This window comes from Peromyscus maniculatus, chromosome 2 (assembly GCF_049852395.1).
Source record: "Peromyscus maniculatus bairdii isolate BWxNUB_F1_BW_parent chromosome 2, HU_Pman_BW_mat_3.1, whole genome shotgun sequence".
Lineage (NCBI taxonomy): Eukaryota > Metazoa > Chordata > Mammalia > Rodentia > Cricetidae > Peromyscus > Peromyscus maniculatus.
In genome coordinates, this window is record NC_134853.1 from 37528625 (window position 1) to 37543359 (window position 14735).

A 14735-nucleotide genomic window follows, 5' to 3' on the forward strand; every position below is an offset into this window, starting at 1 on the left:
CAAAGGCTCGCTCTTAGTCCCAACTTTTGGTTTTTGTGCCTTGAACTCAAGCCTGCATATACCATTTTTTGACCTACTGAACCACCTAATCCCATGTAAAACTTGAATCCCTTGGTCATGTGATTAACTGAAAAAACATCCTAGAACTCACAATGTTAACCTAGATAGATTTCACAGCAGGTCTTAATACGATAGGGAAGTTAACATGCTATGTAAGGACTAGAGAGATCCAGAAGCTGGTTTTGAGTACTGAACTTTTAGCAGTGTTCTACTAGTTTACTAGTGTTGAGGTTGGGCTTAGTTGGTGGTGGGTTTTTGGTTTTTGGTTTTTTTTGTTTGTTTTTTTAATAGGTTTCTCTGTAGTTTTGGTGCCTGTCCTGGATCTCTCTGTAGACCAGGCTGGCCTCCCACTCATAAGAGATCCACCTGGCTCTGCCTCTTAAGTGCTGGGATTAAAGATGTGTGCCACTGTTTTTTTTTTGTTTTTTTGTTTTTTGTTTTTTGTTTTTTTGTAAGCTGGGCCTGTTTTCATTTAGTATGTAAAGAGCATGGATCAAAACTAATGCTTTACAAACTAAATGCACAAGCTGGGTGGCAATCCAAACATTTAATCCTAGCAGAAGCAGGTGGGTCTCTAAAGTGAAGCCAATCTAGTCTATATTAAGTTTCAGCCAGGGCTGCATAGTAAGACCCAGTCCAAAAACAAAATTTGGAAAGTTTTAAATATAATTCTTTCAAGTTTTCAAAATACTTCCTAAGATAAAAAATCACTTTTAAAGCCTTGAGAATCTAAGAAGGAAGGCTAACAGGCTAACTAGTTAATGGCCATGAATCATGGTTATGTGAATCTTGTATGAATGAGTTAAAGGTAAAATTGACTTTCCCTGATTCAGAACACTGCCTTTTAGAAATGTGACCTAGCAATTTCTAAGGAGTTGAAGCCACTTCATTGTATCAGATTTCTGCACCTGACATCCCTGGGGCCTTATGTGTATGGTTTGTGGATGTAAAGTAAAACAGGCAAGAGGATGTTGAGTGGAAAGTTTGGCTGCAGAGTCAAATTCCAAATTTAGATTCTTGGATTGGAAGGCTGGATCAAGTTAGAAGATTGCCTTAAAACTAAATTCTTTTGTGACTAACAATATCTGCTTCAAATGCTTATATGGGTACTTAAATTCTGAGACACTTCGCTATGGGCATGGATTTCCAGAGAACAAGGCAGCCAGTGGTATTAGTTACTTGAAAGGATTCTTTGAGAACTATATTTCAGATCCCAGTTATGAGGTTTCTAACTGGATCATCCTGGGGGGCGGGGAGAGGGGTGGGGCAGGTCTAACTGGAGAAAATGGCACAAGTGAAGTTTTATCTTTTGAAATTAAGTGAAATGAACCTTTATTTTCATCCTAGGAATAGCATGTTTTACTTTCGGAGCATATCAAGTTAAATTGCTGTTCATTTTGTTTTACAAGGAAGTTATTTTCACTTCACATTTTGTAGTTACTATTTTTCATTAACTTAAAAACACCCCCCCCCCCCAAATAGTGTTACTAAAATTGTAAATTATGTAATTTTTTTCATCACTATAGAGATTCTCATTTTGTTTTTGGGAATCAAAACTCAAGGCCTTTCGTGATAGGCTTTAGACTTAATTTATAATAACATAGTACGTAAACGTAGTGTGATTCCATATGAGTAGAAAGCATGTACGATGAAATCAGGGTAGTTTGAAATGGCATCTACTTAGAAGCACCATTTCTTTATGCCGTGAATCACTCATACTTTGTAAAATAGAAGTTATTCTGAAAGTCACCCTAGTGTGCTGTTAAAGACTAGCTTACTCCAGTGTCACTATTTTGGACAGCTTATCCAATATTTTTCCATTCTTTCCCTTAGCCTCTGGTGACCTATTGTTTCTACTTACACGAATGAATTAACTCTAGCATCCGTACATGAGAACATGCAGTATTTTTCTGTGCCTCATTTATTTAATATTTTGTCCTCTAGTTTTATCTATATGACTATAAATTGGATTTCTTAATTTTTTCCTCTGGCTGAATATTTCATATTTGTGTGTATCTGCAGCTTATTTCTCTGCATATGTAGATAAACACATTCTTTCCTATAAATAATAGGTTGCATGAATACCTTTTTTTAGCCTCATTCCTCTTAAGTCTTTTAGATATTTTCAAGGAGTTTGCTATTAAAAGCACAATTTCAATTAAATGTTTGTAATAGTGTCTTCCCACCTGGATTTATAAGAAAGTACTACTAGAAGTCAAATTTCTGAATTTTGAATGCACTGTGAATGTGTGCACTCAACTGATAGAATTTCTTCTAGGACTGGCAAGGTAACTCGGTAAAGCCAACTAGTTGCCAGTTATGACAGCCTGAGTTCAATCCCAGGATCTTCAGGATGAAAATGAACTCCCACAGGTTACTCCCTGACCTATACACAAATAATAAGTAAATGCAAAAAAAGTTTAAATAGCCATTTAAAACATAAGCATATACTAAATGCTCATGTATGAACATTTTTCTGGGATATTTTTTTTTTGTTTGTTTTTGTTTTTTTTGTTTTTGTTTTTTTGTTTTTCGAGACAGGGTTTCTCTGTGTAGCTTTGCGCCTTTCCTGGAACTCACTTGGTAGTCCAGGCTGGCCTCGAACTCACAGAGATCCGCCTGGCTCTGCCTCCCGAGTGCTGGGATTAAAGGCGTGCGCCACCACCGCCCGGCTCTGGGATATTTTAAGAGAAAAATTTTCAGAGATTTTTAAGAAAGGTTTCAGTCATAGATTATGGGAATTTTCATTTTCAGTAAAATAATGAAAATGTTGCCTTTAAATGACTGCATTTATGTTCCCACCATCATGAGAGTGCAAAGGCATTCTGATGTACACAAGGTCTGTTGGAGTTCTGTCATCTCCCACATCTCTCTTCTGGGACTCCTGTTAGCTATGTGGCCTTCTGGAGGGCCTGCTTCTTCTGTGTGTCCTTTTAGTTCTTTTGATTTTACATTCAGAGAAATTTTCTCAACTGTCTTGCCAGCATTTCTGTTGATTTATTTTTCAATTTCATTATCTTGATTTTTAAAAATACTCTTATAATTGAAAGCTTCAAACACACTCAATGGTAAGTTACAGCTTAGCTTTAAGGATTGCCAATGGTGTTGCTTGTATTTCATGTATGACTGCGCACTCCCCTCAGAATATTTCAAATCCAATTCCAGTTGTAATATTTTAGCATATGTACATACATATATGTATGCTAAAGGATAACTTAATTTTATGGTTAGGAGAGTTTTTCCTGAATGTATGTCAGTGCACCACATGTGTGCCTGGTACTCAAAGAGGCCAGAAGAGAGTGTTGGTGAATCCCTTGAATTGGAGTTAGAAATAGTTGTAAGTTTCTAAGAAAGTGTTGGCAGTTGAACCCCAGTCCTTGGAAAGAAACAAGTCCTCCCAACCACTGGGCCATTCCTTTGGCCAGTAAGATAAGCTGTTACCAAGATCACGCTAGCCAAAATTGGGGCGTAGAAGGGGGAGGTACTGTCCAGGCCCCATCCTGAACTGAGGAGATATTGGCAGTTGATAGCTGCTGAGGGAAGGAGAATCACTCTTAATTGAGAGTTCCTCTGGAAGGTTTCCGTTGTTCTAATGGATGGCCCTGTACCCATGCTTCGTGGCTTTATCGAAAACAAAAAGATGAAGCTGGGGGAGAAATGAGGGAGTTGGAGAATGGAGATTACATCTGATTATATTTCATTGTATATTTGTATGACTATCTCAATAAAATTATAGAGAAAAATTATTTTAAGAATTTCAGTAGTAATTGTATTAATACTGTAACATCACCAGAACTTTTCCCTTTTTAAAACTGAAATTCTGAGCCTTTAAACACTAATCCTCTTCCCTAGCCCCTAGCCCTTGGCACCTACCATTTCATTTCCTATTTCGGTGAGTTTGGTTATTTTAAGATACCTCATATGATCAGAATCATACTATCCTGTTCATTTAACGTAATGGCATCGAGATCCATCCATGGCATGAACCGTGACAGGAATTTTTCTTTCTTTTCAGTGTTTAAAGGAGAGTTTTACTGTTTAATCCTGCCTGGCCTCAAACTCATGGCAGTCCTGCCTCAGCCTCAGGAATTCTAGAATTACAAGCTTGTGCCATCATACCTGACTGGAAAACTACATTATATATATGCATGATAGTCTTTCTGTTTGTCTGATTGTGAGTATGCATGTACAAACACATTGTTGAGATTCAGCTTTCCATTCTTCAAGGTGTATGTCCAATGAGAAATGAGATTGCTAGAAAGTATGATTCTATTTTTTTTGAGAAATCCAATGCTGTTTTCCATAGCTATTGTAGCATTTTACATTCTCACAAGGGATTCCAACTTTTCTGTATCCTCACCTGTACTTGCTATTTTTGTTTGTTTTTTGGTTTTTCCTGTATAGCCCTGGCTGTCTATCCTAGTACTCAAACTGTAGACCAGGCTGACCTCGAACGCAGATCTGCCTCCTGAGTGCTGGGATTAAAGTTGTGCATCACCACCACCACCACCACCACCACCACTACCACCACCACCACCCAGCTGTTGGTTTTTAGACCTGGCATTCCAATGAATGTCAGGTTATACCTCCTACTATGATTTGATTTGTATTCCTTTGGTAATTAGTGAAGTTAGGTATTTTTTCACATCTTTGTTGTCTAATCTGTCTTCTTTGGAGAAAGGTCTGTTCAGATTCTTTTTCTACATATCCTATTTCCATCCTTTTTGATTTGTTTGTGATGGGGCCTTACTATAGTACAAGTTTGCCTAGATTAGCTGTTAGCTAAAGTAACTTCACTTGTTTTTCCTTTGAGTTTTGTACAATGTGTTTTGGTGTCACCTCTCTCCCAAAATTCTTCCCAGATCCACTGTTCCTTCCCCACCCATCCAACTTTGTGCCCTTTTTAATTTAAACCTGTCAAGACCAAATTGTGCTGCCCAAATATTCTTGCATATGTGCTCTTCCATTAGAGTGTGGAGTGAACTCACCAGGGTCTGCACTCTTTTTTTGTTTTTTTCTGAGACAGGGGTTCTCTGTAGCTTTGCACCTTTCCTGGATCTCGCTCTGTAGACCAGGCTGGACTCGAACTCACAAAGATCCACCTGCCTCTGCCTCCTGAGTGCTGGGATTACAGGTGTGCACCACCACCGCCTGGCTGTGGGCTTGCACTCTTACAGAAAATGTCTCTCCCTCTCCCAGCAGCCATCATTTGTCCATACCCATGGCTGGAAGTGGGATTTTTGTGCCCAACTCCAATCTCCATGATGGGATTCACCCTGGCTTGGGCTTGTACAGGTCTTGTGCATGCTTTTGCAACTGCTGTAAATTCATACATGCAGCTGCCCTGCTGTGTCCAGAAGACACTGTTTCCTTGTAGTTATCCACCTTCTCTGGATCTTGCTCTTCTATTCCTTCAGCCCCTACTTTCTCAATGATCTATGAGCCTTATGGGGTGTGTGTGGTATATATGTTCCTTTTAGGGCTGAACATTTCAGTCTCTTGGTCTCTGTACCTTGGACAGTCATGGGTCTCTGTTAATTACCATCTTTTGCAAATAGCTTCTCAGGTGAGAACTGAGAAATGCATTGATGTATGAATATAATGACAAGTCATTAGGAGTAGTTTAATATTGTGCCCATCTAGCAGAAAAATAGTAGCCGATTCTCCCCTAGGGCCTATGACCTGTCTAGCAATAGGTTCTTGGCTCAAAGCTGGCACCAAGCATCTTGTGGGCTGTCCTCACTCTTATGGTTCTGCCTCTGCCTCCTCAATGGTGAAGTTGCAGCTATGGGACATCACACTCAGCTTTTGCCCATTAAAAAAAAAAAAAGTGTGTTGTATGCACCGTACATGGCAGGGGTCAGAAGGCAAGTTTCAGGAGTCCTCACCTTCTCCTTGGGTGAGTTGGGGTCCCTTGTTTCTGGGGCTATACTGCATACTCCAGACTAGGTGACTTGGAGCTTCCAAGCAATTCTCTCTTCATTTCTCATCTCACCATAGGAGTACTAGGATTACAGATGTGCTCCATGGTATCTGACTTTTTATGTAGGTTTTGGGTATTAAACTCAGGTCCTCAGGCTTTCACAGACAGTGCTTTTAACCACTGAGCAATCTTCCCAGCCGCAGGCTCATTTTTTGGTGGTGGTTGTAATGTTCTGAGTTTTGCTACTTAATTATGAGTTCTTTGTGTATATTAACTCCTTACCAGCTATATCATTGCAAATATTTTCTCCCACTCTGTAGGTTCTTTCATTTCGTTTTCTGTTAACTTGTTTTGTTTTCCCTTGTTTGTTTCTGTTTAATAAGCCAGTGTCTTGTGTAGCCCAAAAACTGGTCTCAACTTGCTAGATGGCCAAGGCTGGCCTTGAACTACTATTGCTCTTTCTGCCTCAGCCTTCGGAGTACTGGGGATTATAGATCATAAACTATAAAATTAGTAACTCCAGGCCTAGGTTACTGACTTAGTTTTTGTTTATGAAGGGACTCTGTTGATTGTCATTTCCCTGAAATTCAACTTTAATGTGGTCCTATATGTCTATTTTTGTTCTTGTTTTGTTCTTGTTTCCTCTGCTTTTCTCGTTATATCTGGAAAATCATTAAATATATTTATGCATCTTTTCAATTATTTTTTCACCCAGTATTTGGAAGTTGTATACCTTACAGTTACATTATTAACCCATTAAACTAAAGAAAATGACCATGTAAACTTAGAACATCAAAATGATTTGGAGGAAATTATGATTGATCCATGAGCTGTAAAATTTTTGTGAAAACATGAAAGTGTCTCTTACTGTTAGTTTAAACATAAGGGGAAATAAGAAATAGTAAAGAACAAGCTAATCTTTCATATACTACTATCTACAACAGAACATTGAGGAAGGGTTCTGTTTACAGTCGGGACTGTTGGGGCTGGGGAAATTGTTCATCACTAAAGTGCTAAAGAGCACTTGCTGCTCTTGAGAGGACCTGGGTTGGTTCCCAGCACCCATATCGGTGGGTCACAGTCATTAGGAGCTCCAGCTCTAGACTTATGTGACATCTTTGTTCATTTTTTTTCTTCCTTCCTTCCTTCCTTCCTTCCTTCCTTCCTTCCTTCCTTCCTTCCTTCCTTCCTTCCTTCCTTCCTTCCTTCCTTTCTTTTTCTTTCTTTCTTTCTTTCTTTCTTTTTTTTGAGACAGTTTCCCTGTGTAGCTTTGGTGCCTGTCCTGGATCTCACTCTGTAGACCAGGCTGGCCTCGAACTTACAGAGATCCTCTTGGCTCTGCCTCCCGAGTGCTGGGATTAAAGGTGTGTGCCACCACCACCTGGGCTGTCCATTCTGTCTTAATTACATTTGTCCCCTGGTACCAATGGGGGGTTGGTTCTGGAACTCAGCAGGTACCAACATCTACAGATGCTCAAGTCCTCTATATAGAATGTCATAGTGTTTGGATTTAACAAACATACTTGACTAATTATATTCATACTTAAGGATTATGTTTTGGGGCTGAATGCTTGGTGGGTAAGAGGACTGTGTGCTTTGGAGAGAGCCTGGGTTTGATTTCTAGCATCCATGAGGGCTTGCAACCCATTGGTAACTCCAGTTTCAGGGAATCCATCTCCTTCTGGCTTCCTTTGGCTCCAGGCACACCAAGTGCACATACATGCATACATTCATACACATGCACACAGAGGCAAAAACACTTACACACATAAAATAATAAATAAATAATAAAAATAAATCTTTTTTTAAAGGAATTGAGTTTTGTCGGGTAGTGGTGACGCACGCTTTTAATCTCAGCACTCGGGCAGCAGAGCCAGGTGGATCTCTGTGAGTTCCAGGCCAGCCTGGTCTACAGAGTGAGATCCAGGACAGGCACCAAAACTACACATAGAAACCCCGTTTAAAAAAAAAAAAGAATTAAGTTTTGCTAGGCGTGGTAGCACACACCTTTAATTCCAGCATTGGGGAGGCAGAGGCAGGCATGGATTTCTGTGAGTGTGAGGCACTCTGGTCTACAGAGCGGGTTCCAGGACATGAGAAACAACAAAAATTGAGTTTTTATGGATATGGCTGGGATCTTTCCTGTTTCTGTTCTCCCACATGCCCTTACTCTGTGTGAGGTTTGCCTTCGGGAACCTCACAAGAACACACCTGCAGTCAGAAGCTGAGGTCCTCACGGAAGGCTTCAGCTGCCTTTTCCCAGGGGCCATACAGTGTTGCAGGATGCTTTGCTGAGGCTGGGGCCTGTAGCATAGCTCTTTGTGGTACCGAGAACTGATCCCAGCGTCTCACATAGTCTAGGCACAAGTATTGAGCCTCCCTGGGTTGCTCCTTGGCCCACACTCCAAATGCAAGGAGGTAAACTTTCTTCCCAATTAGAACCCAGCCAGGGTTAGATGTGACTGCTTTTCCAGCTAAGTAGTTAGTTAACAAAAATAAATTTGTTAGAACTTTTGAATGTATGAACTGTGTATGTCCTTGAAAAGACATTCAGAAATCTTAGTAGAAACTGAAATGACTTCACCACACATCCAAGTCATAGAAGCAGGGGAGAACACAGAAGGGGAAGGAGATACTCTGAAACAATTTCCAAACATCTGTTTCCGTGTGTGTGTGTGTGTGTGTGTGTGTGTGTGTGTGTGTGTGTGTTGATCTCTGCCTCTTCACAGTATTTGAGCCACAATGTAAGAACTTTGCCCATTTAAAGCCCAACAAAAAGAATTTAATACGTCATTTAGCAGAGGTATGTTTCTAGCAAAACCATAAAAAGTTATTTTTGGCAGACTCACACTATATAAGCCAGTCTGGCCTGGAACTCACTATTCTGCCTCAGATTCCCGAATGCTGGGATTTTAGGCATGGCTAGTTTAAAACTGCAATTTTTGAAGGAAAAAAAAAAGAAAGAAAGAAAAGCCTACTGAGATTATAATTCTAGAAATGGCTTGTCAGGCTTTTTTTTTTTTTTTTTTTTTAAGTGCAAGAGCATTTTTATGATTTATTTTTACTTTATGTGCATTGGTATTTTGCCTACATGTGTATCTATGTGAGGCTGCCAGATCCTCTGGAACTGGAGTTACAGACAGTTGTGAGCTGCCATATGGGTGCTTGAACCCAGGTCCTCTGGAAGAGCAGCCAGTGCTCTTCACTGCTGAGCCATCTCTCCAGCCCCAACTTTTTGGTTTTTAAAAGCATCTGTCTTTCAACTTGTGTTCCCTTGAGGTTTAACACATTGTTAATGTCCAGGTCTCAGTATTTTCATTTTCAAAAAGCCTCAAAACTTGTATTTTAAATCTTTTTCAAAGATAAATATTGTTAAGTTTTACTTTAAATAGAACAAAAGGAATGACCACAGGATCAATGAGTATTTTATCTCTTAAAATTGAGAAAAGCGATATAAGCTAGTGTTGTAAAAACTATGACTGCTGTTTTTCATAATCCATTCAGTTATTACCACTGTACCAGAATATGTTCAGAAGCACATGTTCCTTGACTATTTTTCAGTGCTTTTAGTTTGAAACTATCTCAAACTCACATAAAAGTCAGAATAGCCCCATTGTTTTTTGTTTGCTTTTCCCCCTTTTAGATTTGATGCCAACACGATGCACTGTCAGCCCCAAATATTTGTAATCATATGTTGCTTAACCATGGAAATGAATTCTGAGAGATGCATTGGAGTTGGTTATTGAGCAAACATTACAGTGTGTATCACACAACCCTGTGGGGGCTAGATAAATCACTCCATATGGTTTGTTTGTTTTTTGTTTCTGTTTTTTCCAGACAGGGTTTCTCTGTAGACTTGGCTATCCTGGAACTCACTCTGTAGATCAGGTTGGCCTCAAACTCTGCCTCCCGATTGCTGGGATTGAAGGCATGTACCACCACTGCCCAGCTTTCATATGGCTTCTTGATGCAATAAAAAGACATGTAAGGGGACTGGAGAGGCCACAGGAGCCACACAAATACTTTAAGACTGCATAACCCACTATGAATGGCCACCAAATTGTTGAAGAAACCAGGCAGTAAAATTTAAAATGATCAGAATCAAATGAAAACAAAATCTCAATTTACTATAACTTCTGGGACGTAGGTAAGGCTACTAAGAGGAAATTTGTAGGTAAGAATGATCCTATTAAAAAGTCAGAGGTTTCAAATAAATAATATAATGATGTACTTCAAGGTCCTAGGAAAATAAGAACAAGAGTAGAAATAACTCAGTTATGGCATGCTTGCTTAATATGTATGGACCCTAAGTTCAATTCCCAGCACCATAAAAACAAACAAAAGCATGCCAAACCCAAACTTCAAATCAGGAGGCAGCAACAAGTAATAAAGAGAGGTAGGGGTGAAAATTAAACACAGAGACTAAAAGAAAATCAACCAAAACACCATGTCTTTGAATAAATAAGACTGGTACAAGTCTGGTAAGCCCTGCTAGCCAATCAAACCAACAGAAAGAAAGGAGAAACCCAAGTTAATAATACAAGAGATGGAAACAGCTACTAAAGCAGAGTCCAGTGAAATCTAGATGATCATTAGGTAATACTTTGAAAACTCAGTCCCAAATCCTGCAAAATATAGAAGAAATGAATGCCTAGACATGTATGACCTACCAAACTTAAATCAAGAGGCTATAACCAATTTGAATATATCTCTAACAAGCAATGAGACTTAAGCAGTAATAGGCTCTTAAAGAAAAGTCCAGGACTGGATAAATTCATTCCTGAATTTCAAACTGAACCACAAAACAGAAAGGGAAGGAACACTACAAGACTCGATCCACAAAGCTAGCATTACCCTGATATCAACAACAAAGAAACAAATCTGTAGGCCAACTTCTTTTTTTTTGAATATAGATACAAAAAGTCCTGCAAACTGAATTGAAGTCCATACATCATGGCCATGTTGGTTTCATTATAGAATGATGCAAGGATGGTTCAACATATGCAAATTGATAAATGATATACAAAATAGACTAAAAGACATAAATCATATTGTACAACCAACTCAATCAGTGGAGAAAAGGAACTTGATAAGTTCAGCATCCCTCATGGTAAAGTTTCCAAGGAAGCTAAGAATAGAAGGAACACACCTCGACATAATAAAGGCCGTATACACCAAGCCTATAGCCAGCATTATACTAAACAGCAAAAACTTAAAGCATCTTCTGTGAAGTCAGGAATAAGATGAGGATGTCTACTTTCTCAGCTTTTATTCAGTATAGTGCTTGAGGTCTTGGCTAGAATAAGAGACAAAAATAAGAGGGACACAGATAGGAAAGGAAGTTAAACTGTCCCTATTTGCAGATGACATGACACTCAAGAGACCCTAAAGAATCTACCAGAGAGTTCTTAGATCTGACAAAGACTCAGCAAAGTGATAGGACACAAAATGGGCATCTAAAACGCAGTAGCATTTCTATATGCCAGTAATGAACTGTCTGAGAAAGAAATCGGGGCAGGGGAGGGGAAACCCCACTTGAAATAGTTTAAAAAAAATGAAAACAGGCACAAGCCTCATCAAAAGGTGAAAGACCTCTATAATGAAAAGTTAAGACATTGAAGCAAAAATTGAAGAAAATACTAAAAGATGGAAAATTCTCCCATGCTTTAGATTGGCACAATTAATACCATGAAACTATTTTATTAACCAAAGTGAGCTTCAGATTCAATACAACCTCCCTCAAAATTCAAATGACATCCTTTACAGAAGCAGAAAAAAATGATAAAATTTATACAGAAACACACTCAGATGAATAGACTAGAATTAGAATTTAAAATACAGGATCGGAGAACCAGAAATAAACCACCTAGCACAGAGGTGTCCAAGGCATACTTTGTAAATGAAAGCCTCTTCAAGGGATGGTGCCAGGAGAACTGGATTTCAACATATAAAAGGCCAAAAGTAGAACCTTATTTCTGTACAAAAATTTACTCAGAATGGATCAAAGACCTTCATGTGAGACCTGAAACTCTGAAACTGCTAGAAGAAAGCACTTCAAGGTTCAGGCTCAGGCCAAGACTTTGTGGAAAGGCTTCCAGCAGCATGAAGTCATCTCAAGAGCTGGTAAATGGGACTGTCTGCCCCAGACAGAAGATCAGTCTGCAGAGTGAGCAGCCTGCAGGGCTGGAGGGAAGCCTTGCCCACTGTGCATCAGGTCAGGCATTAAGATCTAGATCCTTCAGAGGCTCCAGTGGTTAAACTCCACCCTCCCACCCAATCAATAAATGAGTTAATGAATCGAATATAAGAAATACAAAAGTCCAATAAATGTCTGAAATGTTTGAGTAGCCTTATTCTTCAGGGAAATGAAAATGAATAGTGCTTTGAGAGCAGAATGGCTGTCATAAAGAAAACAAATGACAAAAAATTGTAGCAGTGATGTGAGAAGAGGAACATAAATAGATGTAGCCACTGTGAAAATCAATATGGGACTCATCAAAAACTGAAAGTGTGACTACCATATGATTTAGCTACACCAGCAGTAGGAATAGACCCAAAAGATTTTGTCAGCACCCATGGAGATACTTATACATCCATATTTAGCACTGCACAACTCACAATGACAAAGATATGGAACAAGGTCCATCACCAAAAGAATTGTAGTACACATCCAGAGTTTTATTCAACTGTACGTATAAAAAAGGAAACTGGCATTTGCAAGAAAATGGATAGATTGGAGATCATTATGTTAAGAGAAATACATGAGACTCATAATCAATGTTTGCAAAGCAGTTGTACAAAATGGCTTCAAAGAGGATGGTGATGTGGTAGATCAGAAAAGATAGACTGAGATGTGAGAAAGAAAGACAGGAGTGGCCAGGTCGTGGTGGTGCATGCCTTTAATCCCAACACTCCGGAGACAGAGCCAGGCGAATCTCTCTGAGTTCGAGGCCAGCCTGGTCTACAGAACAAGATCCAGGACAGGCACCAAAACTACACAGAGAAACCCTGTCTCAATAAAGCAAAAGAAATGAAAGACAAGAGTGGAACACATAGAAGAAAGAGGGCTCAAGTTACAGGTGAGGCCGAAGAGGGAGGGGGATTCAGACTGGCTGGAAAGAAGAAGGACACCTGAAGTCTATTCTGTTGCAACAAGAAAGCCAAGGCCAAGTATCACTGACAAGCCATTTCCCTTACGGAGTCACCAGAGGTCAGTGGGTTTCTCAAGGATGCTTCCCAGAGTCCTTGTAAATAATAGAAAGTATCATATGCAGAGAAGGGAGAAAGTTTGAAAACATTTAGGGGAGAACAAGAGACAACTGACTAGGAAACACAAGGCTTGTGGGGTAGTAAACCTTTGAGTTGTTTGCGGCACCAATCTGAGCCATTTTCTATTTTTCTCTCACTGCCTGGTGTGATCAAAATTTAAACACAGAAAAAGCAAACTCTTCAGCGGATCCAGAATGAAGGTTGGCCAGGTCATGCAATGATGGAAGATGTAAGTTGTTGGGAATATTGCTGGTGATGGACTGTGAATACCAGTGAATGAAAACAGATTCATACTGACAAAGTGTGTATTGATAATGGTAACTGCAGCACTTTGATTTTATTATTTATATGTTTTTATTGTTGTTGTTTCATTTTTTTTTTTTTTTTTTTTTTTTTTTTTTTTTTTTTTTTTGGTTTTTTTTTGAGACAGGGTTTCTCTGTGTAGCTTTGCGCCTTTCCTGGAACTCACTTGGTAGCCCAGGCTGGCCTCGAACTCACAAAGATCCGTCTGCCTCTGCCTCCCGAGTGCTGGGATTAAAGGTGTTTCATTTTTTTTAAGACACGGCCTAGAATTCACTTTGTTCAAGGGTGGCCTTGAAGTCATGGCAGTCTTTTTACCTCTACCTCCTGAGTGCTGGAGGAAGTTACAGGCATAAGCCACAAGGCCCAGCTCAAGTTGAGATTTTATGTACCCATATCTTTAGCTGTATCTTTCTATAACAACTATTCCTCAAGTGCCTAGAAAGGTCGAGGACTTGGTATTAAAGAAAGGCTCTGTCTCCAGGACTTTGCTCTGGACTCTCCAGCCCTTGTGATCTCTGTGGAAAGAATTCGGATGAGACATGAGTGTGGTGTAGAAGACAGACTGAGTTGATTGCAGAGTAAGGTAGAACACTTTTAAGTGGTGAGGCAACCAAAAGACCAGTGTGTCTACATACATTTTTCTAGATAGTTCTATTGATAGTAAATAATAGATGCTAACTGATTTTTATTTTTAAATATATGGGGCTTTAGAATAATTCTAAAGTCTCTAGAACAAACATTTTTTCTTGAAGGACATTTTCCTGTCTAAGTTATTAGCAGGCCAGTTTCATATGACCCTTCCAAGAGGGGTAATGACGTGTCTGTTCTCTTCCAGAAAACCATTTACTGAATGATAAGGTTTAGGGTTCCTAGAAGTAGGTTTAGAGAATTAACTAATATAATCAATGACCTTCTTGGTAGTTCAAACTGTCCTCCTAGGGCCAGAGATTCATCCCTCTGCTCAGTAATTAGTGTCCTACAGGTACAGGTCCTGTTTTCATTGGTTGTTGATTACCAGGGAGAAGTCTAGCTCAAAAGCCCTCCAACCCTGCTACAACCCAAATGTAACTCCACATTTGGAACTCTGTTCCTGTTCTGCCTCCTTCCCCCTCCCTCCCTTCCTTCCTTTCTATGTGGTGTGCATGCCCGTTTGCATGTGTGCATCAGAAGTTGGTGAAAT